The 25834-nt window shown below is 47.3% G+C and overlaps 1 long non-coding RNA gene across 4 annotated transcripts in view; it reads right to left on the bottom strand.

Annotated features, from left to right (window-relative positions):
• Positions 1–7704: 7704 nt before the first annotated feature.
• The window catches only part of LOC308547275, a 33762-nt gene continuing 15632 nt past the window's right edge, over positions 7705–25834 (bottom strand). For 2 of the 4 annotated variants that reach the window (XR_013997492.1, XR_013997493.1), the window contains 3 exons: positions 25685–25764; positions 19371–19571; positions 7706–14520 (listed from right to left, as the gene is read on the bottom strand). This is a non-coding gene — a long non-coding RNA (uncharacterized lncRNA). Of the gene's footprint in view, positions 14521–19370; positions 19572–24556; positions 24735–25684; positions 25765–25834 lie in introns of all 4 variants that reach the window. The other 2 variants (XR_013997491.1, XR_013997490.1) reach the window with 2 other exon arrangements.

The raw sequence follows: 25834 nt of genomic DNA, 5'->3' as shown, positions 1-25834 counted from the left end.
AAGAAAAGGAAGACGATTAGAAAACCCAAGAAAACATGTCTGGAACCACAGGAGACTCAGAAAAGTGGGGCGTGGGCCGCAGTCACAGCCCTGGCACCTCCTGAAGAGGTGGGAGGTCTCAAGGTGCTATTGAACTGGACAGCAAAACACAGATGCCCCTGTCGAGGCGCACATTCTCTAACGGGACTGATGACGACAATGGCCACTAGGAAATAAGCCAAGATAATGATATTTCTACTGTGGGTGAGAGTGGGGAGAGGCGGGTCTCGGAATCTCCACCCTCCGCTGCAGGGGCCGGAGCTGGCAGGTCCTCAGGGGCACCGCAGGCTGGCAGCGGCTTCCTTTCATTTTCTGCTCTTTCCTCACTGTCCTATTTTGTTTCATGTGCATATTTTATTTTGACAAATAAAAGACATCACTCGGGCGGATTAAACGATCACCCGGGCGGATTAAAGGTGGCGGAGGTCTGAGTGGAAGCTACCCTGCCGCTCTCCCGGGACCAAACTGGAATGACAAGCAAACTATAGAAAAACCATCCTGAATAACCAACTGCAACTTGAAGACGAGCTGGACAGCACCCCCATAACCAAGGAGGAGAAGGGGAGATCGCATAGAGACCTGTAGGAAGGGCGGAGGCGAGAGAGGGCTGGCTGGGCTCCCACAGGCCGCAGCTGAAGGCCCGGAGGGAGATCTCAGCTGCGGGGGTTCCCACTGAGGGCTCTGGGGCCTAAACCCCGGGCTGGGCTCCCCAGCCCAGAGCACAGACCTGACACAGGGGCCCACAGAACATCTGGCCGTGAAAAGCAGCCGGGTCTCTGTCTGCCAGGGACAGACGCCTGGACATGCAGGCCCCTCCTCAAGAGCCAGTGCACAAAGTTCCATGTGCAGCCACTCACCTTGGGCTCCAGCGGAGGGAGGGCAGAGGGGCCTGGACGGTGTGAGGAGAGCCTAGGGCTGTGGGCCCTGGACGTGGAGCTCAGAGGGCTCGCCTCTGGATTCCTGTGCCGAGTCGTTCCCCCAGGCTGCAGAGGCAGACATTTGCCTTCCCAGCAGCTTTTGCCTGAGGAGGAAGCAATTGCCCCACATCGCGAGAACCTCTCGCCCTACCCCCTGGAGTCTCTACAGCCTGAGGCTCATTAAGAGAATCAGATTAATCAGCCTGCAGGCAGAGGCTGACCTCTGGGTGCTTTGAGTCTTTGCCTGATCTGCTTCTGGACTAGGGCCTTGCAAAAGCAGACTTTGGTGTGCATCTTGGTCCTGTTCACACACACCCAGCCCCAGCAGAGGGGACCTCAAGCTGTGGGTTATTGATAGCTCCAAACAGGGTACTCAAGGCCAGTCAGTCACAAACAGCATCTGACAGTGGCCTGAACTAGAGACCCTTGAAAAGGACTGATAGTCCTAGCAGGACTACTTAACACATAGAAACAAACCTAAATAGGCCGCTACTATGGCAAGCATCAGCCACTATCTGACCCTGACATGAACTCTAACATTAAGCCTAATCCAAACTAAAACCCTAACATTAACCCTAACCCTAACTCTAACCCTAGACTTACCTCTAGCCCTACCCCTACCCCTAGCCCTAGTACTAATCCTAGCCCTAACCCTAAACTTAAACCTAACCCCAAAAGTAACACTAATCCTAGCCCTAAACCTAGCCATAGCCCTAGCCCTAGGCCGAACCCTAACCCTAGCCTTAACCTTAAACCTAACCTTAGCCCTAACCCTAACTCTAACTCTAACCCTAGTCCTAGCCCTAACCCTAGCCCTAACCCTAGCCCTAGCCCTAACCCTAGCCCTAAACCAAGCCCTAACCCTAACCCTAACCCTAACCCTAGCCCTAACCCTAACCCTAACCCTAACCCTAACCCTAACCCTAACCCTAACCCTAACCCTAATGCCCTGGTACCTGGCCCCTGTGCAGATTTTTGGTGCTTAAACAACCTAGGTTCCATGCAGAGGTGGTGCTATGCTGGATGGAACGGTGCACGCCCCTTTACCCTGCATGGGTCTCTGGATCTCCTGGAGTCCCTCTGCATACAGCATTTTTGGCTTCTCCAAAGGCCTCATACAGGAGTTATGGGCTGGCTGGGGTTAGGGTTAGATGTGGACTCTCTACCAGCCTGTCAGATAGGCCCAGACAACAGTGGATCCTGTGACTGGGTGCAAATGAGTATGAAGTGTAGACCCCAGGCTCTTAGGGAGTTTAGAGATTATTATTCAGACAGGTCTCAAGGATCAGAGTGAAGCTAACACTTCTATTCAGGCCCGGGACCCACTGCTTTGGCCTTTCAGCTCTGTATCCTGGCCACCTGGCTGATGGCATCCACATCACCCATGAGTGCGTTAGAAACGCAGAGTCTCAGGCCTCAGCTTAGACCTGCTGAAGGCAGACCTGCATTTTAACCAGATCCCAAGGTGATATACATATACACTAGCACCTGGGAAGCACTGTTCTGTAACATAACTGGCAGATAGACTAAAAAACTGATGCTGGGCCCGGTCGGTGAGGCTCAGTGGATTGAGCGTTGTCCCATGCACCAAGAGGTCACTGGCTCAATTCCCTGTCAGGGCACATTCCCATGTTGCAGGCTCGATCCCCTGCAGGAGGCAGCCGATAGATGTTTCTCCATCATCAGTGTTTCTGTCTCTCTCCCTTTCCCTTCCTCTCTCTCTAAAAAATCAGTTTAAAAAAACATAAAAAAAAACTGATGCTGGAACGATTTTCCAGATTTGGGGAGCCAGACAGCATGGTATGTTTCAAGTAAATGCAACGAGGTTGCTATTAATACCTGTAGAGACTTTTTTCTGTTTTTACGTACCACTCTCATCTAAATTCAGATTTTTTTGGGGGGGATTTCCGATATTCATGGTAGGCAGTAATGGAGCTTGATATCATATATTAACTTGAATTCTCCCTTCCCGATATTCTTCTTGAGTTAAGAACTCTGACAATAGAAAAAAAACACTATATAGCTGACATTCAAGGAAAATCCAGAAAATGAATTCCTTTTTATCTTCAGGCAGAGCAGCTCCAATGAATAGAGTGTGGTAATAAAACCTTTTTTATATGCCTGTCATAGAAAGACAAACCTTTTCCAAAAGAAATGGATTTGAGTATTTGTTAGATATGATAAACAGCCTGACAAAAAAAGGGCCTGAATTTCCTTTTTAAATGTTCAGTAGGGGAAGGTTTTAACTTCTCTTGTCAGGTAAAAAAAAAGAATTCATTATGGAAGCTGTTCCAGCTGAAACTCAGAAATAAAAACTAGACCAGATCAGAGTAGAAAGCAATGATTTAGAAATGTGTTAAAGGGAGTAGTTTAATGAATAAAGTGTCAACTTTCTATAGGAGCAAAAATAAATCACACACAGGCTTAACCAGATTTGTCGCCATGAATTAGCTGGGTGTATGGAGCTGGCGCCTGACTCGGGGTAAGGAAAAATTAAAATCTAATTCAAATCTCGCTAAGATTTGTATACGGGTATTGCTGATAATGATGTTAATACTGGCATTGTGTTAATTTTATGACTTCTTTATGCCAGCCAGTGCTAAAGGGAAAAGAAAATGAGGAGCGTTTGAGTGAGAATGGCCCTAATTTTCAGAGTTTTTTCACTCAGGAGAAAGCCTTGCCCCCTAAACCCCATCCATCCATCCATCCATCCATCCATCCATCCATCCATCCATCCATCCATCCATCCAAGAGTGACCTGAAACCCTGCTGCAGAATTGTCTGGACTTGGAATTGCTGTCCTGGGACTTGGTTTCCAAGCGTATTTATTTCCTAGGGCTGCCCTAACAAAGTACCACAAACTGGGTGCCTTAAACAACAGAAATGTATTCTCCCACAGTTCTGGAGGCCAGCAGTCTGAGACCAAGGTGTTGGCAGGGTTGGTCCCTTCTGGCAGCTGCAAGGGAAGATCGGTTCCAGGCTTCTCACCAGCTTCTGGTGGTTTTGTTAACAGCAAAATGGCACCAGCTGTTAGACTTTGGTCCTTGATTTCTGGATAAGAAAGAATTCAGAGACAAGACTCAACTATAAGTGAAAGTTTATTTAGCAAGCCACGGAGGTAGAAGAAATGAGCTGTAGAAGAAGTGAGCCAGCGGGGATGCATGGACTCAGGAAACAAGTTACAGAGGCAAAAAAAGGGCCGTTGGAGCCAAGACAAATAAATCATTTTGTCACATCACAATCTTCCGTGTGTGAATCCTTAGAATTCTTTCCTTGAGATCCCTTGGAAGAGCCTAATTTCCACCGAAAACACTTGCATACCGGCGGCTGTGTAGCCAGTTCCCTGGAATGGGATGTAGGCGGAGAAACGTCTGTCATTTTAGGCTGGACTTTGGGGAGTGGCTGTGCCTTCTCTGCTGCCTCTTTCCTATTCCACCAGCTGGAAGTAGAGGACCCTGGGCTTTGGTGAAGTGGTGTCAACATTTGCTGCTCTCCGGAATCACTTGGAGAGCTTTAAAAAAAAATCCTGATGCCCATTTAGATGCTAATTAAATTGGCCTGGGGTGTGGTGGGGCAGCAGGAGTTTTACAGCTCCCTGCTTGTTCTAGAGGATAAGTGGGCAGAGAATTGGTGCTCTGGTGGGGTGGTGAGGCCACAAGAGGGAAATCATCACAGGGAAGGAAGCTACCCACTGGCCGGAAACACCCACGTTGGAATGTTACTTAGCAGAGAAAGATGTCTTTATTCTATTAAATCCCTGGAAATTTGAGGTTTATTTGTTATAGTAGTTTAGTTATCCCAATTATACATCTTTTTGATGAGCACAAAGAATGGCTCCTTAGCATGCCAAAATTTTCTCCCCACACCTTCCAGCTGCTTTGTTCTGTTGGATCAGGCTGTCCCACAAGTGGGCAGCTGGGGTGCAGGTGGGAGGAAGAGCTGCCACTCTGCTGACCTTGAACACTTTGAATCAGGAGCATTGCCCCCATTAGCGATACACTCACACATAGAGACAATTACTGTTCTGTTAGAAAGATAAGGAATCCCTCAGGCTTGCATTTGTTCTGTGATTCTGTTAGGTTTTGTAATTCTGTTTACTAATATCCAGTGCTCAGGGTGACGCCTTCTGCTCTGTGGGTAGGTTATGTGATACCACATTTAATTTTTCCAAGTTTTCTGATACCACTCAGTGGGAGAAATAATTGTTAGTGTTCAATTACAGAATGTTTCTCACCTAATTGTCTCAAAACTGCAGGGTATGTATTTGATTTCTTTGATTGATCTGTTTTGTGTATGCATTTTTTTCTAACATCTTGAATAATTTAGGAGCAATTCTTAGTTTGTGGCTAATTTGGTGCCTAGCAATTATGCATCCTTCTGAACGAAGCAGCCTATTTCACGCAAGTGTCTGAAAGCAGGGAAGAACTGCTTTGTAACAAGAGTTACTGTTACATGAACTTGGGCACCGTGTAGTCATCAAGGTTCCCTGAAGTCTGGTGCTTATGTTCAGGTTGAGTTGTGTTCTAACGGCTGGTGTTGGTCCTATCTCCTGCGTCACCATGGATGGGTTGTAAAGCTTTCTGTTTGCTCTAAGCTCTTTCCTTCGCATTAGCTGAAAGCAATATTGAAAAGGAAAATAGTGCCTGCTGGAGCTCCCGAACCCAACTGAAAACTTAGTGCTAGGGAGGAAGTAGGATCAGTCCTGGAGTGGAAGTGGGCTGAGGTGGGGGAAGAAGCAGCAGTAATACAGATACTCTAGAGGTATTCTGGGATGGCTAGAGAGCAGTCCTAGGTGGTACTCCACCCTTAAGCAGGCAAAAGGATTCACCTGTACCAAACTGAGCACTTTCCCCCCTGACACCTTGAGGCAGGTATTCCCAGCTAGGAGGTCAGGATGTCACCTGCTAGATTTGGAAGCCACCATGCTGTTCTTCCTATCACTGGAGACTTCCCTCTCTGTCATGCTCTTCTCTTGAGTTTTCATGAATTTCCAGCTGGAAGGGGGACAGGGCGAGGGATAGGTCCCCCTTTCTCTTCCTCACCAGGGAACTTAATCGGCAGTGCTCAATGGAGGCTCAGGTCCCCTCCTCAAAGTGACCTCAAGGCTTTGGGCAGGACACAGATGCATCTGGTCGATGACCTCCAGCCGAAGCCTACCAGGAACACACCTGTGGTTGAACGAGTTGGGCTTGCTGTTTGTTGTGATGAGGGCAATACACAGCATGGGAATTGTGGGGAAACTTCACTAAAGGGTGTCAGGAAGAAGCTGCTGTAGGATTTGGGCTTGTGTTTGATGATTCGAGGAGGGTTCAAGAAGTCAGGATTGGATCCTTTGAGGAAGTGGGGGTAATTCTACAGTTGGGTATCTTAACACGTCTTCTCCAGAAGGTGGGGTCAACGAATCCAGGCTGGAGCTGTAATTGGTAAAGGAGAGGGGTCACTCAAGAGCAGGACAGGGGGATGCTTGGCCATTTTTGCTCTTTGGACAGTGTTCATATTTTTGTGTGTGCTCAGACATGAACATGGAGTGGTCTTGTTTTTGCATTTACCCTTCAGTCATTGAATCGCCTTGTCTGATGCTGTTCTATGAAATAGTTTATATTCAACAGGCCTAGCTGTGCATGCCAGGGCCAGCTCCCAGCAACGCCAAGGCCTGGCCGGTAGAACCAGGCCAGCTCCCGATGTCAGGGGCTGTTTCTCGTGTTCTCAATCTGGTACATCCTTGTACAGCCATATTTATCATTAAAAGATTGAAATAGTTCTGAATTGCTATGTGTGTAGTCAACCGCCACATTCAAAATGTCAAGGATCACAGCTCCCCTGAGTCTGACACAACAGGAGAGAATGCGATTGGCTCATCAGCAAACACTTCACCAACTCATCAAGTGCATAAAGCAAGGCTCCCCTAAAAAATTAACCAATGCCAGAGGGCAGGAAGGAAGGAAGAAGAAAGCAAGAGAGAAAAAAGGGCCCAGAAAGAAGGGAGCCAGATGAGCGAATGCGGGTGGGCCTATTGGAATAGCTGAGAACACGGTACATGCACAGTTTTCTTTCATGATTTTTCCTTGCTCCCAGCCTGACAAAGCCCAGATGCATCTTTTCCTTTTCCTGTGAGGCCCGAATTTCCCACAACACGTGTCAGTTCCACAAACTTCCTTTCACAGGGGTAACCCACGAGAGTAAATTTCCATCCTGCTCTCCGGTGCGCTCGGCGCCCTCTGGAAGCTCCAGGCTGTGGGGTCCAGCATCTCGCAGAGTCCAGCTGCCAGAGTCCCTCATCTCAGGTGGCCGCTGGCGACTCACTTCCCTCCGCCTGCCTTGAGGGGCTTCTGAATCTGCTCCTGGGCCGGAGCCCATCCCTCTCAATTCCAAAAGCAAGAAATCATGGGCTGCTGACCTGGAATCCAATCCTAGATGTTAGGTGGATGGCCCATATTTTTGGTTCTGCCGCAGTGGAACGATTTGTGGGTGCCCATCCGACTCAGATGATTTGACGGGAGGGTGAGGGTGAGGCTGGGTCAGAGAGGCGGGAATGTGAAGGCAGGGACCCGGGGACCCAGGGCGAGGGACCCAGAGGGTTTTATTTATCACACTGCGAGCATCAACCCATGCCAGGCGTTCACCCCCAAAATACTTATTAATAAGTTGATAGGGGGCTCTGTCACTTCTCAGGTGCTTGCTGGAACGCAGGGCCCCAGCACCCCCTTCACCCCCCCCAACTCTTCCATTTCCAGCACTGACTCAGGCTTGCTCTTAGGCCCACCCTTATCTTGTCAGTAATCTAATCAAGTCCCAGTTATGGTTTTTCTTTAAATATCTCCCAGGGGACGCGGGTTCCTTCTCTTCCTTTGCCACCTCTTGGCAGACCCTGGCACCAGGGTGCCTGCCTGGGTTTCCACTGGAGGCTCTATCCTTTGCTACCCCCACCTTCCCCCTTGTCTGTTGCCAGAGTAACTCCTACAACACAAGCTCATTCTGAAACTCCTTAACCACCTGTCATCTTAAAAAAAAGTTTTTATTGATTTCAGAGAGAGGAAGGGAGAGGGAGAGAGAGAGATAGAAACATCACTGATGAGAAAGAGTCATTGATTGACTGCCTCCTGCACACCCCCTGCTGGGGATCGAGCCCACAGCCCAGGCTGGTGCCCTGACCGGGAATCAAACTGCCATCTCCTGGTTCATGGGTCGAAGCTCAACCACCGAGCCACGCCAGCTGGGCACCACCTGCCACATTTGTTGTCTTGTCAGTCTGTGGTCAGAGCCCTCTATCTAACTGATCCACCTCCCCACTGAACTTGACACATGCAGGGCTCATCTGAGTCTCCGTCATGGTGCAAACGAGGCCTCTTTCTTAATTTATATCCAGAGAACAGAGCACAGACAATTTATCACAAACATGCGCGCTAATAAATTGATAGGAACTGGAGTCCATCTGTTTTCTGACAGTGAGGAAAGGACTCATTTATGTTCTCAGGAAGTCAAAGCACCAGGTCTGGCTGAACCACTCTGATCCTGAGCATAATTCTTTTGCTCATTAAAAATTCTGAGATGTTTGAATCTGTAATTAAAGAAAACCGCAGCCCCAAATTAATTAATTTCAATCCCAAAGAAATTCATCCAATTCTACTAACTCAGAGGAAGATATTAAAGATCCTAACATCTCTCAGGTGACAATTCCAGATGGTGAGAGTGAAAGATTATTAAAAGAAAAAAGCCTGATAATTAAATGGACAAGTGAGTGACACATGGCTTTGGTTTTTATGTGAGTTTTTTACGGGAGTAGAAGGATAAACTCCAGCTGCGTAGTAGTGTGAGGCAGCCCCAGGAGTGACACTCAAGCTCCCGCTTATCTGCAAGTCAGTTCCAAGAGAAAGATGTTAGATCCACTTCTCTTTCTGATAGCAGATGCATTTTTTCTTTAAAAGCGACCTTGAGGTCAATTCCTTATTTCTTCAGCGAGGGTCTGTTTCCACAATGATGCCCAAGGACTCTCAGGAGCACCAGAGACCAGAATGCTCAGGAACCAATTCCCTGGATGACTCCTGCCATCGCAGGCCATTTGCAGACGCAGGCTCTGGGCCCCTTTCTCTGGGCCCAGCTCAGAGGACGGTGAGGGCTTACAGCTGGGGACCACGGACGACTCAGTCCACAAATCATGGATTTGATGGAAGTGAGAGTGTTGGTTTGTTCTCAGCATATCAACCAGTACAGCCTCCATTTTCCTTCAATCTGAGACACACATTTCCCTGCCCTGCAAAAACGTTTCAAGCCCTTAGGGTAAGGGGTGAAGATTAGTGTGGACCGATGACGTATGGAAGCTGCTAGGAGAAGCACGTATCTAATCTGAATGGTATTTGGGACTTGAACAGAGTATAATTGTTTAGACTTTGCATTGCTGAAACAAATTCTTAAGTATAGATGCTAAGTGGGATCATGACGTGCACGGGCTATGAGGTTTCAGAGGAATATTTGTAGTTCCTTGATTCATCTGATTACCATTTATTAAGACTTATATATGTCGGGCAGGTAGCTCAGTGCTGGATAGATCCCTAGTAAATGAGAGGAATTCAATACTTATTGAATTGCGCTCACACACACACACACACACACACACACACACACACACACACACACTCAGCATTCACATAATCTCCTTCTGACACCTGGGCACTGTTGGCCTGAAGCGCCAGCTGCCGTTGCTTGTTTTCGCTTCTGCTACTTCATTTTTCTTATTTACTTTTCCTCCCGATTTAACTTGGTGTCGCCACGATGCGAGAAAGGCTTAGACGCTGGGGGAGAGGTGGAAGGAGAAATGCGTATTTGGTGGGAAGTGCGTATTTATGTGCACACCTGAGCTGTCGATTTAATGAGACGATACTCAGGCCCACAGACTGAGGAGGAAGAGAGAAGGGATTTACTAGCTGTCTCGATAATGAAAGGTTTGTTCAGCTGTCTCTGGGATTCCATTTCGTGCTTTTGTTTTTATAATTAAAATTATTTCACCACTGGGGTTAAAACCTTATATCTTAAGTGTCACCCGGAAGCATATTTTTTGTGACTGAGTCGTTCTGGGAAACAGAGTCGGTTTACGATATATATCTTTTTTTCCCTGATATCTCAAAGCGCATGTTTGGGAAATGCCCCCAATTTTTCTTCCTATGTTGCAAGTGAGGAAACAGATTCAGAGGCTGAGCAGCTGTCGGAGGCAGGTCAGGCCTCGGTTCTTCCCTGGTTGTTCTGGCCGGAGGGTGCGCTCCTGGGGATTTGTGCAGCACAATCTTTGCCTGTTTCTGAGGCAAGTGACCTATTTCTAAGTAGGCTCATCCCAGAGAGGCCCTTAATGGATTTACCTCCCTTTAAAGGCAGGAGCTATTTCTTCTCCCAAGACACACATATGATGGATGAAATGATTATCTCATCGGCTTAATTCTCCCTCTTTTCAGTTTGGAGTGTCGGGCCAAGGCCTCCCCCTGTGCCCCGGGTGGGGGTGCAGCGGAGCCAGCGGGTGAGACTCCGGGCTGCACGGTCGCAGAAACGCCACCTCGGCGCGGGCAGCCTGGTTGGCCCAGGGAGCCCCGTTTTCTTTACCGCCTGTTTCCTCACCAACTGTATGAAGCCCAAGAGGGCCCAGGACAGTCAGGACAAGGTAATTCTAGATCAACTGGAGTTTATTTGAAGGGAGAGAAAATGGAGGCAGGAACTTCCATTCACCAATGAAGGGAACCATGAGAAGCTGGTGGCGGTCCTCATGGTGACAGCAGAGCTAGGGCTCGGGGCAGAGCTAGATTTAGGGAGCTGTTGGCTTGGAAGCTGCCCCGGCGCCAACCTGGAAAAGAGAACGACCTGGGAACGTGGCTCGGCCTGACTCAGGTTTCCATCCGATGCCTTCCATTCCTGGCCAAATGCAAACGGACTCTGCTCCCACTAGGACAGCCAAGCCCTAGAGCAGAAGTGCCAGGCCCACCCGCACTGCCACAGTGGTGTCATTGCAACACGCGTGGATGACTTGCGCATTCTACCTGAGACGTGCTCCCGTGGACAGTTTGGGGAGCTGGCATTTGCAGTGAGAGGCTAATTTGAAACTCAGTCATGCCTGATATGGGGCTGTTTATTGGGAATAAGTAATTTATTTTAGAGCGACATTTTATTAACCACATCTTTACATGGTTCCGTTTGCTTCTGACGTATTTTCTGGTTCTGAAGACCACAGTAATTGAGCTCTCATTTTTGAATATAGAAAGTATGCAATTTTTATGAATAGAAAATGAGTTTCTCTTTGCTTCCATTAAATAAGTAAACAAATATTTAAAGAATATTGGTTTGAAGGGTCATCAGATTGTTGACGACTCAGGCTCTCACATGTCTAGGAAGGTCCACCTACCTTCCCACCCGGAGGTGTAGAATTGACTATGGAAGCAATGAAAGATTTTGACAGCGTCACAGAGAAAGAAATGACAAAAGTCAGTGACAAATCAAATGAGGGAATGAACTGTAAAGTGCTACTGCAGTGATTTACATTTGGACAAAATAGATTGCCTGAGAGATAGGGCCTTGTAGGGCACGGGGGGAACTGGGACTTTGGAGATGTCATCACTCTCAGGGCCCTGAAGGGGTCAGAATCAGAGTCAGCAATGGACTCTTTGGGTTGTTTACAGCTTCTTGTGTGTGTTTTGGGGTTGTTTACAGTTTCAAAGTGAGTATATGAGCTCAATCAGAGATTGTGCTGAAATTTCCTCTTACAGTGATGAGAGCCAGTGCATATTTGTTACATGAAAGGAAGAATGAATTCAGAGCAAGATAGCAAAGAAAGATCAGTTTTGCCATATCTAGCTGAAACTGGGACCTAACAGGAGATGTCAGAAAAGCAGGAAAGGGGAAGAATGAGCTCAGAGTCGGAGCAGAGGTCTGTAAACACACAGAGTCCGCCCCCCTCGCGGTTCGTTCATAGCTGACTGAGGGAGTGGCTATTCACAAGCCATTCTCTACGTTGCTGCAGAATTACACAGCCTCCTCGGAGAAAGAGCCCAGATAAACACGAAGCCTAACGATTACCGACGTTATTACTTCCCCGTGTTGAACATGGAAATTTTTATTCGTAGTGGATTTTGGCACCTTTTTTCTTTTGCCCTTTACAGATCATTAAATGCATTTTCAAATCAAGAAAATTCTCAAAGGCCTTCCCAAGCTAGGATTGTTTATAGAGCAAAAACTTGCTCCCAACAAATATTTGCAACTTAATAATATGTTTGTATAAAGCCCAGAATTTTTGTATAAAACAGGTGTCAGCCCAGTAAATGTTTCACTGCTCCATTAAGCATCTACCTTTCCCTTGAAATTCCTCCCTGTCTAACAGGGCACAAATACACCAAAATGGTCCTTTATTTTAAATTATCTCAGTGCTGGGCTAGGAAACATGGGTCCCAGCTGATGGCAGAATTCTTCCAATGAGGCCGCCTTTGGGACTGTTAAACCATAAAGTGATCTTTATAGGTCAGCGTTCATCCCAAGCTGCTGTGACTACATGAAAGGTAATTGTCTGGCACCAGGCAAAGGGGGAGTTTAACCAATAGGCCCTGATGGCCAGTACTTCTTGAAATTCCACTTTCTTTTTCCCTGTACTCACTGGTGGGACACGTGGAAAACAGACGCTTTGAGCAGAGTTGACTAACCCCCAACTATTTGTTTCTACGGCCTGTTTATTCTAGGCGGATTGAAAGAGGTGTGTTTTGCTGGCGCCGACATGAGCTCAACTTGGAAAGTTGGTCCAAGTAGCAGAATGCTCAGAGGCTCACACTGGCTTAACCAGGGCAGGAAGTCAGGACACTGTTGGCAAAGAGAAATCGAGAACAGGGAGGTCTCCTCGATAATTCAGATCGCAATCAACTAGTGTTCTGGAGAGACCCTTAATTCCTTTCCCTCCACACTCCTCGACTCAGCACTCAGAGCCCAGCCCCCCGAAAAGGCAGTGATCACAAATAATCTTCCACGAGGACTCATTTCCCATGGCATCCTCTCCACAGCATGGCCTGTCCACCTTGGAAGCCACGAGAAACCCAGCGTCCCAGCCCACCCCACATCACCCCGTCTTGCCGTTGGGTTTGGACCCTCCCCAGCCCCCCAAACCCTCCCACTGTGCCTTACGGACTCAGGGTCTGTCATCAGCAAAATCCCCTAGAGACTCAAATTCTTTTCTGAAAATTTTCTTCATCTTCTCGCAGCCCCGACGAAAATCCCCTGTAGGCCTCGCAGGTGGTGTCCTTTCTTTCATTTCCTCTCCCCACCTTCTTCAAACCCTGGGCTTGGAGCCGGGCGAGTCTCCTTGCGTCCCACCCTGCCCCAGCCCTTGTTCTTCCCACGCTCTGAAGTCTTCCAGTGCACTGGAAACGCGCGCCCTGGGGCTCTGTCATGTCCTACTCCTTTTGTGTCACCTACGTTCCTCCTCCTTGTGCCCCCTCATTTATCGATAAGTTTAGCACCCGGATTTCAGCTCTTCCACCACCACTTTTGTCACTGCTTTCAGTACTCTGAATATCCAGACAGATGACCCATCCAACATGCGGCTTTTCTGTTGCAAGAATCTCACGCTCTGTCCCAGGTCAGCCTTTATTCCCACGGCCATCCCTTCGATGTGGCGTTGCCCATTTCTCACCACCGCAAAGCCTCCGCTCCAAGGAGGCAGCCTGTAAGCCGGGCCCTTAACAGGAGCTGAATCGGCCAGCACATTGACCTGGGGCTTCTCGGTCTCCACAGCTGGGAGAAATAAACTCCTGTCGTTGAAGCCCCCCAGCCTACGACGTCCAGTTATAACAGCCTGCGCTATCTGAGACGGGGGCTCACTCAGTGGGATGGTAGAAACCTAAGCTGGGGCTGTGGGTCTTGAATCAGGTAATGGGTGTGCATGTGAGCTGCACTCAAAGACCCTGACTGTTGCTCTTCTTGCTGAAAAATTAACTCCGAGAGAGGACTTTGAATCCATCCACCCATTTATTCCACAGTGAATTCTGGGCCCCTGCATGTGTTGTGTCCAGGATTCCTGGCCCCGGGATATAGTCAGAGGCGAATAAGCCGAATCCCTGTCTTCCTGGAGCTTGAGAGTTCTCAGAAGATCATATTTCTTTCCCTTTTTTCTTTCTCTGCTTTGCTCCAATGTCGCTGGGGAGTGGTTTGAGTGGAAGGTGCAGTGTTACGCACAGCAGAGGGGTGGGTGGAATGTGAGGACAGAGGAGTGAGCATGGCTGACACAGGGCCCAGCTGCCCCGCTTAACGCTGCGTGAATGGGAAAATTACTTTGTCTCCAAACCTCACTTGTCTCTCCAGCAAAACGCAGTAACTAATTGAATCTGCCTCGCTGGGCTGCCGAGAGGACAGTCTATGTGCAGCACTTGGCACCAGCGAGAGTCCAGGGCTCAGTGGGTGTTACTCGTAGAGCCAGTTTTGGGAGAGGTCGACGCGGAGACGGCTCCCGAGAGGGAGCGGTGCAGATCTCGGTGAAAGAGGGAAATTTCTCCAAGTGGTCCTGGCTGTAGGCATATTTGGTCATGAGGGAGTGATGGCTGCAAAGGGCCTGGCAAGAAAGAGGGAAGAGAAACGGGGCTAGAATGAGAAGGATGGTAAAATAGGAAGCCAACCCGGAGGAGGTGGCCTCGAGAAGATTTATGCGTGAGGAAATACTTCTGAATCCCAGGGATGAGGGAAGGTGGGATGGGTGGGTGGGTGTGGGGCCCAAAAATGTAAAGAAGGGGCGACCTGCCAGAAGGAAATGGGCCTATGTTCATTGAGCTGAGATTTGGAGTGGCTCCGGATATGCTAAAGGGGGGTGTGGGGCTGCTGAGGAAAGCTGAAAAATTGAGCTCGAAAGTGTGAAATGCTCTTGGAGTTCAGGGTCCCCTTGGAGATGCGGGTTTGAGGGGATGGTGAGCAGAAGGGATAGGAAAGGGAAGAGAGGAGTCAGCTCATGGCAGGAGCCAGGGGTCCAGAAGAAATTCAGTGTGGCCGAAGCTTAAAAACAAGGACAACTAAATTGTCACTTCAAGTTGATGGCTCTACGTTGTGGCCACGTAACCCCGCAGGATGCTCTGCAGACGCCTGTTTTGATGTTGGCAACACCCTGTTTCCATGGATGGTTTAGGCTGGGCTGAGGGGAGCGAATAAAGTAATAAAGTTTACGGAATGCATTTAATTCATCCCAGTGCTGCACACACACACGCACACACGCATGCACACACGCACGCATGCTCACCGATGTATATTATTCCATGAAACCATACTAACCTTACTTCGTGTGATAAAGTAAAAACAACGTTAAATACCTAATTTGGTATCATTACGTCTTAAATGCAACATAGGAACAAACAATTTAGAATAAATAAAACTTTTAGAATTTCAAATGAGTAAAGATGATAGGATGAGAGTGTTGTGTTTGTCTGCTCATAAATCCATACTAAGACACACGTAGACAAGACTTCAAGCATATCTGGTGAACTGCGGATCACAATTTTTCTTTGTTTTTAATGCAGTCAAGGTTGAAAATTCAGTTCACCCAGACGGGTTACTGTGAATAATAACATGAGCAATATAGTTTTTCTATTTAACTTAAGAAGTTCTTATTCAGTCTTAATCCAAACTAGTGAACATAAACATAAGTCTTGCAATCATTTTTCAGTGCAAATGACTATAATTTATTCTTTCCTTTGGACAGCAGCACATTAAGCCCAATTACTGAATCAGGGTTTGGAAAAGAAAATGGATTTGGAATCCAAGCATTTTTCTTTCATGTTTGAATTTCTCTTTTGGAAAGTTAAAAATTAAAAGTTTGGGGCAGAAGGGAATTGTACCAGTATTTCTAATTCTATTTCATTTGCAATGTGTTCATTAGTAATGTTCTCTTTGATATACAGTAACAATATTGGGAATGTTTGGTAGGTTGGGCAATTACTTAAGCCTTACTTACTAGGCAAATGAAATCTTTTGAACCCCCTGGGTATGTTGAGTATCTTGTTGATTTTCCTCTACGGTTTCAAATTTAGTTCATTAAAAATACTGAAAATGTCAGTGAAGTGTACCAATTTTATTAACAAACATCATCTTCGAAAAAAATTGCCAAATGACACTGCTTCTCAATGAGAAAAATGTGCATTTCATTTTGGAGCTCATATACCCTGCTAACACTTTCCCTCATAACAACCAATAAACTTTGGGATGACTTAGTAAGTGGATATAATTAGCTCTAATTTCTGAATATTTTATTTTGTGTGTTTGTTTTTTTAATTTAAAATATATCTTTATTGATTTCAGAGAGAGAAAGGGAGAGGGGGAGAGAGAGTTAGAAACATCAATAATGAGAAAGTCATTGATCGGCTGCCTCCTGCACGCCCCCTACTAGGGATGGAGCCCTCAGCCCGGGCATGTGCCCAGACCAGGAATTGAACTGTGACCTCCTGGTTCATGGGTCAGCACTCAACCACTGAGCAACATCAGCCGGGTTTTATTGTCGTTACTTTAAAGCATGTCTCCTGGACTGGATGCCGTCACAGTCTGTATGTGGCCTGATGTGGTACATGGGAGCATGGGACACACTTTTCTCATTCTAGAAACTACAGTGCATGCAGACCACTATTGCACCCATTATCTCATGAACCCTGTAAAGCGCAGAGGGTGCCAGAGCAGAATTTAAATCAGGCCACAGGGATCTGATCTTGGATCTGCCACTTTGTAGTGAGGGGATCATGGGAGATTACTAAGAACTTTTGGAGCTTCTGTTTCCTCTTCTGTCCCAACCTCACAAGGTTATATGTTGATTTTAAATGGGGATTAGATTAGTTAATACAAGGACAGTACTTAGCACAGTGCTGGTATCTAGTACATGTGCAATAAGGTAGCTCTTAGCACCGTAATTATTAGTCTCGTTTCGAGCATTAGGTGTTTGTCACATGATGTGCTTATAGGCATCTCTACTTGCCCACGTGGTGTTCTGAAGTCTGGTGTTTGGCTCCGTCCTTGTGAAACTCCACCTTGTTAGATCCCACCTGTTATTCTAATGCTTCCCTGATAATTCTGGTCTCTGGCTCAGTGAGGTGGTCTATTCCATGTCTCTCCCAAACTTTCACCTTGGCCAAAGTTTAAGGAATCTCAACATCAAAAGGAGGGTAGCTTTTGTCTTCCCTTTGCCTCTCCTGAGGACTGGTAAATGGAGTAGAGAATGTGAAGGGAGAAACAACGGAACTCAGTGAACTCAGAGGTCTAGAGTGGCGGTGACCAGCTCTAGCGCTGGAGTCAGCAGCCCTGGGCCAGAGCCTCTACTTGCTAGCAACGCAACACTGCACAAGCTAATGGAGTGTCCAGACTCAGCTTCCTTATGCATTTAAATAGTATGAGATCTACCTTCTAGGGTTGTGCTGAGGATCCCACGAGCAAACACATGTCTGGCACACACACAGTGGGTGTTCAGTAAGCATGAGCTGCTCTATTTACATTGCCATGGTGGTGTATCTCTGTGGTCCTGGGTGTGGGCACATGGCCCTGACACCAAGAACAGGAGTCTGGAAGAGGCGCTGGGGCCTGGGGTAACACTAAGGAAGTCCTTGGGAGAAAAGAGGAGGGGGTGGAGAGCAAGCTGGAGGATCTGATGGCCAGTGGAGCCAGCTAACTGCACCAGCGGCAAATGCGGCTCAGCTCATACAAGCGACCCTTTGTTCAGCCTTCGGCCGGCATGTGTCCTCCAACACTGAGGCTATTATAACACCGGCTCCTGAACAGCACACACCGTCCCAGCTGCCAAGGTCAGGATACGCAGCCAGCCTTCCCCAGCTGTGGCCTGGCCGCTTCCCAGCTCAGCTGTGGGTGGGGTGCTCAGCAGCGAGGGCCGGAGGGCCAGGGCGTGGGGGAATTATGGAGGCCGGATCTTGGTATGGCAGCCACAGAAATGTGAAGAAAGAAAAAAAAAAAGGCACTTATTTTTAAAAGCTCCCACCTTAAAACTTGGAGTTGGGGTTCCCGAGGAGAGTGGTAATAAAATGATGGTGGTAAGTTGCAAAGGTAGTGGCTGTTTGGGTTTCCAAAAAGTATTTTTGTTTGATGGAAATAAACAGCTTCTGATGCAGATTGAAATTTAATCAAGCGATTCAGATCTTCGTGTAATTAAAATCCTTTATAGGGATCAAAGAAGCCTCGGCTGGGGGGGCTTTAAAGACAAGGAGGGGAGGCTCTTGGCATGGACGTTCTGGACTCTCAGAGATGCCTGGACGAGGCTGGCTTTGTCCAGACTTCACAGCAATAACACTGAAGCAAAGTTAGGGAGGCTCAGACCAGGTTGCTCGTGTCTGTCTGCCTGGTCCCAGGATATCTGTGTGACCAGGTGCCACCAAGGACGCAGGCCTCCCCTAGGAGAAGGTCCTCAGCCCTCCCACTTGCTCTGATGCCATTCGGGAAGGGTGCTGCACCCCCAAACCCTACCGTGCCCCCAGGCTCATTCTTGCACTTCAAACCTGCCTAGGAAGGAAGTGGGAGCCCATCAGACCAACTGAGGCCTTGGGGACGGATGGGAGCCCTCTCTCAGGGCCATGGCACCAGAGGCCCTCTGTTTAATAAAGAAAAAATTAGAAGTAGGGCACTTGGGTTCGCTCCTGGACTCTAGGGCCACTTGGCACCTTTCCCAAGTTTTCCCTTTGCTCTGTGGTGACATCTCTTTTGCAGCCTGTTCCAAGCAGACTTCCTGATTCCTGGCACTGCCTCTTGTTCCTGGGTGGCTGGGCCGCTCCCACAGGGGACACTCTCCCTCCCTTTCAAGCTGCTTCTGGAGCCTGAAGGGGTTCTTTCCCCACCTCTAATGTCGCCCTTTGTTCTGCCTTCATTCTCACTTTCGCTTACATTTAACCGTGAGAATGCTGAGCTCAGGCCTTTCGTGTCTCTTGCAGGGATCGTTACTACGGTCAATTCCTAAGTGAGGGCCCCTCTGCTTTCTTCAATCCACCCTTCACACCAGAGCTGGTTTTCTGGAGCGTAGACCTGATCATGTCACACCACACACAGAAATCCCCCCTGGCTCCTGCTGCCTCCCGCATAATAAAGTCCTGAGCCCTGCCTCCCCCCCCTTAACCTGACTGCAGTCCCCTCTACCCACGTCCCCTCTCTTTTCTGCTCTATTTTGTTCCCACCGTGTCATACAACTCACTGTTCTGTAAACCTGCAGAGCATTTTCTTGCCTTACGTGTTTTATTTACTGTTCTCTCTGCTCTTCATCACAATGTTATTCATCTTTCCAACGATCTCAGATGCCTTCTCCTCCATGAAGTCTGCTCAGATTCCCTCAAAGGGGAACAAACAGACCAGTCTCTTTGCTCCCACAGAACTTGGATTCTACGTCTCTTTGAACTTTTGTTTTCTATGTGCTTTTTAAAAAATGGTAAGAACACTTACCATGATCTCTAGCATCTTCCCATATTTTCAATTCATAATACTGGCTTGTTAACTGCGTATGAGGGCTTCGTAGAAATGGAAGACAGGTGGGAGCCGGTGGCTTAGATAATGGAGGCATCGGTCTTCTTGAGATTTGTAGGCAGACAATATGCATGCAGGCTCCACTGGGGTGAGCTTGGGAAAATCATTTAAGGCCCAACACTAAAATGTCATTAAAGAGCAAGACAAAGTTATAATGATTTACACACATCCGTGAGTTGTGTATGCCCTGTGCAGTTCTGTTTTCTCCTTTATAAAATGAGAATTAAAGTATCTGCCTGTATATGCCTTGAATGAAACAAGTCACATGCACTAATGCTTTAGAAGCTGCAATATGGTGAGCTAAGCACATGTTGGAAACCTGTGTGGCTGTGCCAGCTGCTGGGTTGAGCATGGATGTTACAAGTGAGATGACATGGATTTGAGTCCTGGAAATACTATGCATGAGCTGTTGGCAAGTGTGGTAGGCAGCTTCCAAATGGCTTCCAGTGATTCCCACCTCTTGATATTTACCTCTTTGTGTGTGTGTGTGTGTGTGTGTGTGTGTGTGTGTGTGTCGGGGGGAGGGGGAGAGGAGGTTGGACCTAGTCACTCTAATGGATAAAATCTGGCAAAAGTGATGGGCCCAATGGCACTTTGGGGATTAAGTTGCAGAAGGCTGCTCTGTCTTGCCTGCATACTCTCTGACTCTGAGACAACTGCCTTGTGACAAAGAGGCTCATGTGACAAGGGACTGAGGGCAGCCTTCAGCCAACTGGTGTGGGACTTGAACCCTCAACCCAACAGCCCCTAAGGAACTTGATTCTCCCACAACCATGTGAGAGAGCTCGAAAGCAGGCTGTTCTTCCTGGAGCCTTGGTGTGACTGTGGTTCCAGGTGACTTGACCGGGGCCTTGTGAGAGACCCTGAGCCAGAGGACCCCCTAAGCCATGCTGAGAGTCTCAACGCACAGCAACTGTGAGATAATAAATGTTGTTTGTTAAGCCACTAAGATTGGGGGGAATTTTTTTTTTTTATGTGTCAATACCAAATAAATACATCAAGTTACTCCATCTCTCTGAGCTCCAGTGTCGTCCTCCTTAAAATGGGATCCTAAGACCTACTTGTGGGAGTTACAGCAAGAGGTCCCTGAGAGAATGTGTCTAAGCCAAAGGCAGTGCTGGCATGGAGCGGGCACTTAGTAAACGATGGTTGTTTTCGTGATGTAAAAGCAGCAAAGCCCAGGGAGAGTTGGGTGATACACACACTGGGGCATGGGGTTAAGAGCAGTGGCTCCGTGGCTGCCCTATCATAGCATCACCACACTCTGCCAGTCCTGTGTGTTTGGTTGTGTGCTTGCCCCAGTTGACTTTGAAATGGATGACGATGGGGGTATATGTATGTTGTGTCACCACTTTATCTCCTGTGCCTGGCAACACTCAGCGAGGGGCCATTAAATAAGTAAATAATTGAATTGAGGAGGGGGTTGGAAGATTCCTTGCTCCACTGGGATGTCTGGTACTTGAAGCAGCTGGCACTTAAAGTACTAGCAGTAGCGTGGGGGCGTGGAGGGGATGCTGGAGCTCAGTGTCAGGGCCGACTCTGGTGCTCATTCGCAGGCACTCCCAGCTGAGCTTGCTGCACTCGGGTCACTACTTCTCCAGCCTCAGTTTTCCCGTGCGTCAAGTGGGAGTAATAGTTGCCCTTACTTCCTAATTGGATCACTGTGAAGATTAAGCAAGGTCATGAACACAAAAGCACTTTGTAAACTGCAAACATGAGAGCTGTCCAGACTGTCAGTGGAAACCGGCGCCACGATGGCCGTTCTTCTCAAGGGTGCTATTCTCAATCGGGCGTGTTCTGACAGATTTAGAAAATGTCTTTGGATTGTAAACAGAATTTATGGACTAATTTTACATAAAAAAGCAATATTCTGACAAATTTTACTTTTTTTATTACCTGGAACATGCACTCATTTTTCAAAGGGGTAGAATGCTATGTTTCTCCTTTAAACTATTTTTATTTACCTTTGTGATTAGCATGTTTGGATTTTCAAATGGGAAATGTGTCCTTTATTGATGAATTCTTTAGCAGTAGGGACTCGGTGGTTTTGCTTTTACAATGTGTTTTTGGCAAATTTTGGCTCCAAACATTTGTTTGTGCCTATTGACATGTGGGCAAGCACTGTTACTGGCTAAGGCAACAAAGACTCTTCAGAGGGGCCTCCATCTGTATTCAGGCTGGGTTGGACCCAAGGAACCATGTGTTCTGCCTCATGTGAAACACGCCCCAGGCCCTAACCGCATAACCATTTCTGCCTCGGAGAAACCCAAACACAGAGAAGAAGGCTGAGCCAGTTTCCTTGGAGCAGGTAATTTCCGGGCCCCTTCCCATCGCATCCCAACTGCCTTTTCCAAATACATCTTCCTCTTCACAATTGATGTCTTTGCCCAGCATTTTACAAATTGAGCTCTCCTTGAAATGAAGGCACCGTGTAACATGAACATGAGCTGGGGAAACATAACATGCTATAACTCCTTGGAAAATCACAATGCAACTAAGTTTAACATGACTTAGGTCAAAATAAACATCGTCAAGTCAGAGTTAATTGCTTTCTATGTTCTTTCTTATATATTTCTGTAATAACAATGATAATCTTCTTTCTTCCCCCCATCTTATACCACACATAGTGATTAGAATATTATTGACTATATTCCCCGTACTTTACATCCCCATGACTATTGTGTAACTACTAATAATTTGTACTTCTTAATCCCTTCACCTTTTTCACCCACCCTACAACCTCCTCTCCCACCTGGCAACCATCAAAATGCTCTTGGCATCTATGAATCTGTTTCTTTCTGCTTGTTCACTTATTTTGTTTTTTAGCTTAAATTGTTGATATATATGCATTTATTGCCATCTTATTGTTCACATTTTTTATCTTTTATCTTTTATCTTCTTCCCAAAGAAGACCCCTCAACACCTCATGCATTACTGGCCTAGTGGTGATGAACCCATCCAGCTCCCTCCTGTCTGGGAAGCCCTCTACATGTCCCCTGATTCCAAATGATAGCTCCACTGGGCAGAACGATCTTGGCTGTAGATGCCCACCCCTCACCACCCCGGTCTGCCAATTCCTTCTGGCCTGCAAAGCCTTCGTTGAGAAATCAGCAGACAGTCCCATGGGAGCTCCCCTGTATGCAACCAACTGTTCCTCTTCCATTGCTCTCAAGATTCCCTCCCTGTCCCCAACCTTCTGCATTTTAACCATGATGTGTCTTGACGTGGCCTCTTTGGGTTCATCTTGTTCAGGACTCTCTGCACTTCCTGGATTTGTATGTCTATTTCCTTCACAAGGTTAGGGAAGTTTTCTGTCATGATTTTTTCAAATAGGTTTTCAATTTCTTGCTTTCTCTCTTCTTATTCCAGTATCCCCATGATGTGATTGTTGGTATACTTGAAGTTGTCCCAGGGGTTTCTTTTTTCTTTTTGCTCTTTTGATTGGGTGTTTTTTGCTTCCTTATATTCCAAATCTTACCTTTTAGTTATTTGTACACTTGTGTATCTCCCTGGTTACTCTAACATCTGAGAGTACATGCTAGCTTTTACACCTCTGCAATTCTGCTGGGCCCAACACAGCGCTATGGATGAAATAGGTACTCAATAAATGTTTTTGTAATATACTGGTAGAATCATGAATGCTGAATCATCTAGAGTGGGCCAATAAGGAGAACATAGAAGAAGAGTGTACAGAGAGGCAAAACGAGTCATGTTTTTAATGGGCCAGAATCAAACAGTGATGGGGTGAGAGCCCCATTTCATCCAGCTGCTTCAGGCAGTCTGACGTCAGTGGGTTCTATTTAGTCATCGCTCCAAATAGATTTGGCCCTTTCCAACCATTTATTCAGTGTCATATAAACATGGTCTGTTTGTACTTTCCTGCCTGGGGACATTTCTTCATCCACACAAATCCCTTTTAATTTTTTCCCTCAAGACCTGAGTTTGTTTACTGAGGGAAAGTAATTTAGAAACTGCTCATCTTGATTTGGAGTTAATGAAGCCAATACACAGCCAATCTTAAATTACCAATCAGGTGATTATCTCACGTTAACATCGATCGTCTTTGGCCAGATACCAATTTAGGACATGCTTTTACCATCTGTGTCACCAATCACCTTCTCTCATGCTGGGGGTAGAAGGTAATCCTTGGAGGCTTTGAATATACTCTCAGGCTTCCCATTGCTCAGCATGCTTCCCTTTGTGGTACGGACAAACACAAGTGGCAAAAAGGACTTTGACTCAGGCTAAGAGTCAAAGTAAAGTGTGTTAAGTCAGGTACTAACTCTCTGCAGAAGCTAATAGTGCAGTTTCTGTCTTTTAGTTAGCTTAGCTACATGTATCTGGGGCTCTGAGAGAAAGAGATGGCTTTTCAGACAATAATGCTGGCTCCCAAAACATGGAAATTGCCAAAGGAAGGGGAGGCAGTACTCCACCGAGTTTTTTCATGGGTTGAGAGACAAAATGTGGGAGTGAACTCAACCTAAAAGTCTTCATGCTGAGAACTAACCCCAACGGTTTGTGGAATCCCTGGGGAGTCCTTCACAGTTTGGCCATGACATGAGGAGCCTCAGGACACACCTGGGTCTGTTTTCCGAGACCCAAGTGTCATTCACTGTTGAGAAATGTAAACAAGCCCAGCAGATATGACATGAGGAATGACACCAAGGGCCATTCAGAGAACCCATCTGGGGGAAGCAGACTCAGTAACGATGATCTTTACTAAAAGAGACACCTGTTAAATTGCTAGTTATTGACAGGGATTCACGAAGCATGCCAGAGACAGAGAATTAGTTTCTGTTTTGACTCCAGGAGGTGAGTGTGGCGTGTGGAGCAGGAGCATGGGCAGTGCTGGAGGCCAGAAAAGAAGGCATAGAAACCCGAAATGTCGCAGAAGAAGGGAGGGAAATGAGGTAAGGACAAAGGGAGGTTTCAGGGAGCCACAGAGTTAATGCAGGCAGGGAGTTCCTTAGGGAAATGAGTGAAGCACTGGAACATTTAATGTAAAATTAGGGTTGGAGTTACTGAAAGGAGTCCAGGGGGTAAGGCAGAAAATCATTGGCAGAAATTAATCACCCACCGCTTTCAGCACTGAAAATTATACTGACCTATATACACCAAAAAGACTGTATAAGAAGCCAAAAGGATGGCTCTGGGGCCTGAGGGTTCCTGAGAGGGGCTGCTGCCCTGGCGGAGCAGAGAGCTACAGCTGGGTTGGGGTGGCTCTATGATGCCCTGGAGGAAGTAATATCACAGATCTTTGTGTAGTTGAGGAAGGGGAGGTTCCTGTACGCAAAGGGGAAAAGGGGTTCAGTACTAATAGAGGCCCAGCAGCCCTTTGTGGAGAACGCAACTGTGATGAGCTCAGCTCCTGGCAAGGAGAGCTGTTTGGTGTGGCCCCAGGAGTCCCCCGTCAGAACCCTGTGGGCAGAGAAAAGGCACACACTGTGCAGTTTGTGGGGCAAGCTAACGGTGCCAGAGGGACCATAACCCCAGGAGCTAGACAAGATAGGACAACACTGTCTCCATGTGGGACAGAGCCCGAGGCTGACCCGTGCCCTGCAGTGCACACAACCCTGGGTTTTGAACCGCGGCTGTTCCGTTAGGTGTAAAGGCAGGGCCCCCACAAGGAACCGTCTGATAAACCCCCTTTCTCTTCCAGGTGTTGGGGGTGGGGCGGCAGGGGTTGCTCAGGGTCCTGGCTATCTTCTTGGACATGGAGATGTTGGGATCACGACTGGCACGAGGGTGAGGTGAGCAAGTGCCTAGGGTGCAAAATGCGGGGACGCGCCGCTCTCAGCATTGTTGAGGTGAACGGTCAGCGCCTCCTTACATCTGGCTCTGGTTGGAGTCAAGTGCTCTTGCTGCACATTTGGTAGCAACCAAGGCAGTCTGGAGCCCATGCTTCTGTCTGGAGTCTAGAGAAGCTGTGGGAATCTGGCATGCATCAGGGTGGGAGGGGGTTGTTTTGTTCTCTGTCACTTCCAGACTCCTAGGAAGCTGTGGACACCATTAAAGAAGGGGCTGTTAGGGACCGAATGCTGTGGGCTCACATCCTGTGCAGTCGTCCCTACCCTGGGTGGACACAGGAAGGAGTAAGGAACAGGAAGACTGGATGAGCTAAAGGGAATCCTAAAAGGACATTTATTAACTTTTAGAAATAACTTCTCTATTCTTTTCTTATTAGAAAAATAAATGTGCGTTCATTTGAGATAGAGTTAGAAAATAAAAATCACCTGTAATTCCAACTCCCGGAGTGATCCACTGTTTCCACGGTAGTCAGTTCCTTCAGAGTTTCATCTTTTATTTCATGGTCCTAGTAACACAATGATGGCGATGAGACCAGTGACCATAACAACAAATGTATGTTGAGCGCTTATTTCTCC

This window comes from Miniopterus schreibersii (genome assembly GCF_964146895.1).
Source record: "Miniopterus schreibersii genome assembly, chromosome: 17".
NCBI lineage: Eukaryota > Metazoa > Chordata > Mammalia > Chiroptera > Miniopteridae > Miniopterus > Miniopterus schreibersii.
Note: the sequence above shows the minus strand (reverse complement) of the source record. Positions and strands in the feature narration are given on the sequence as shown.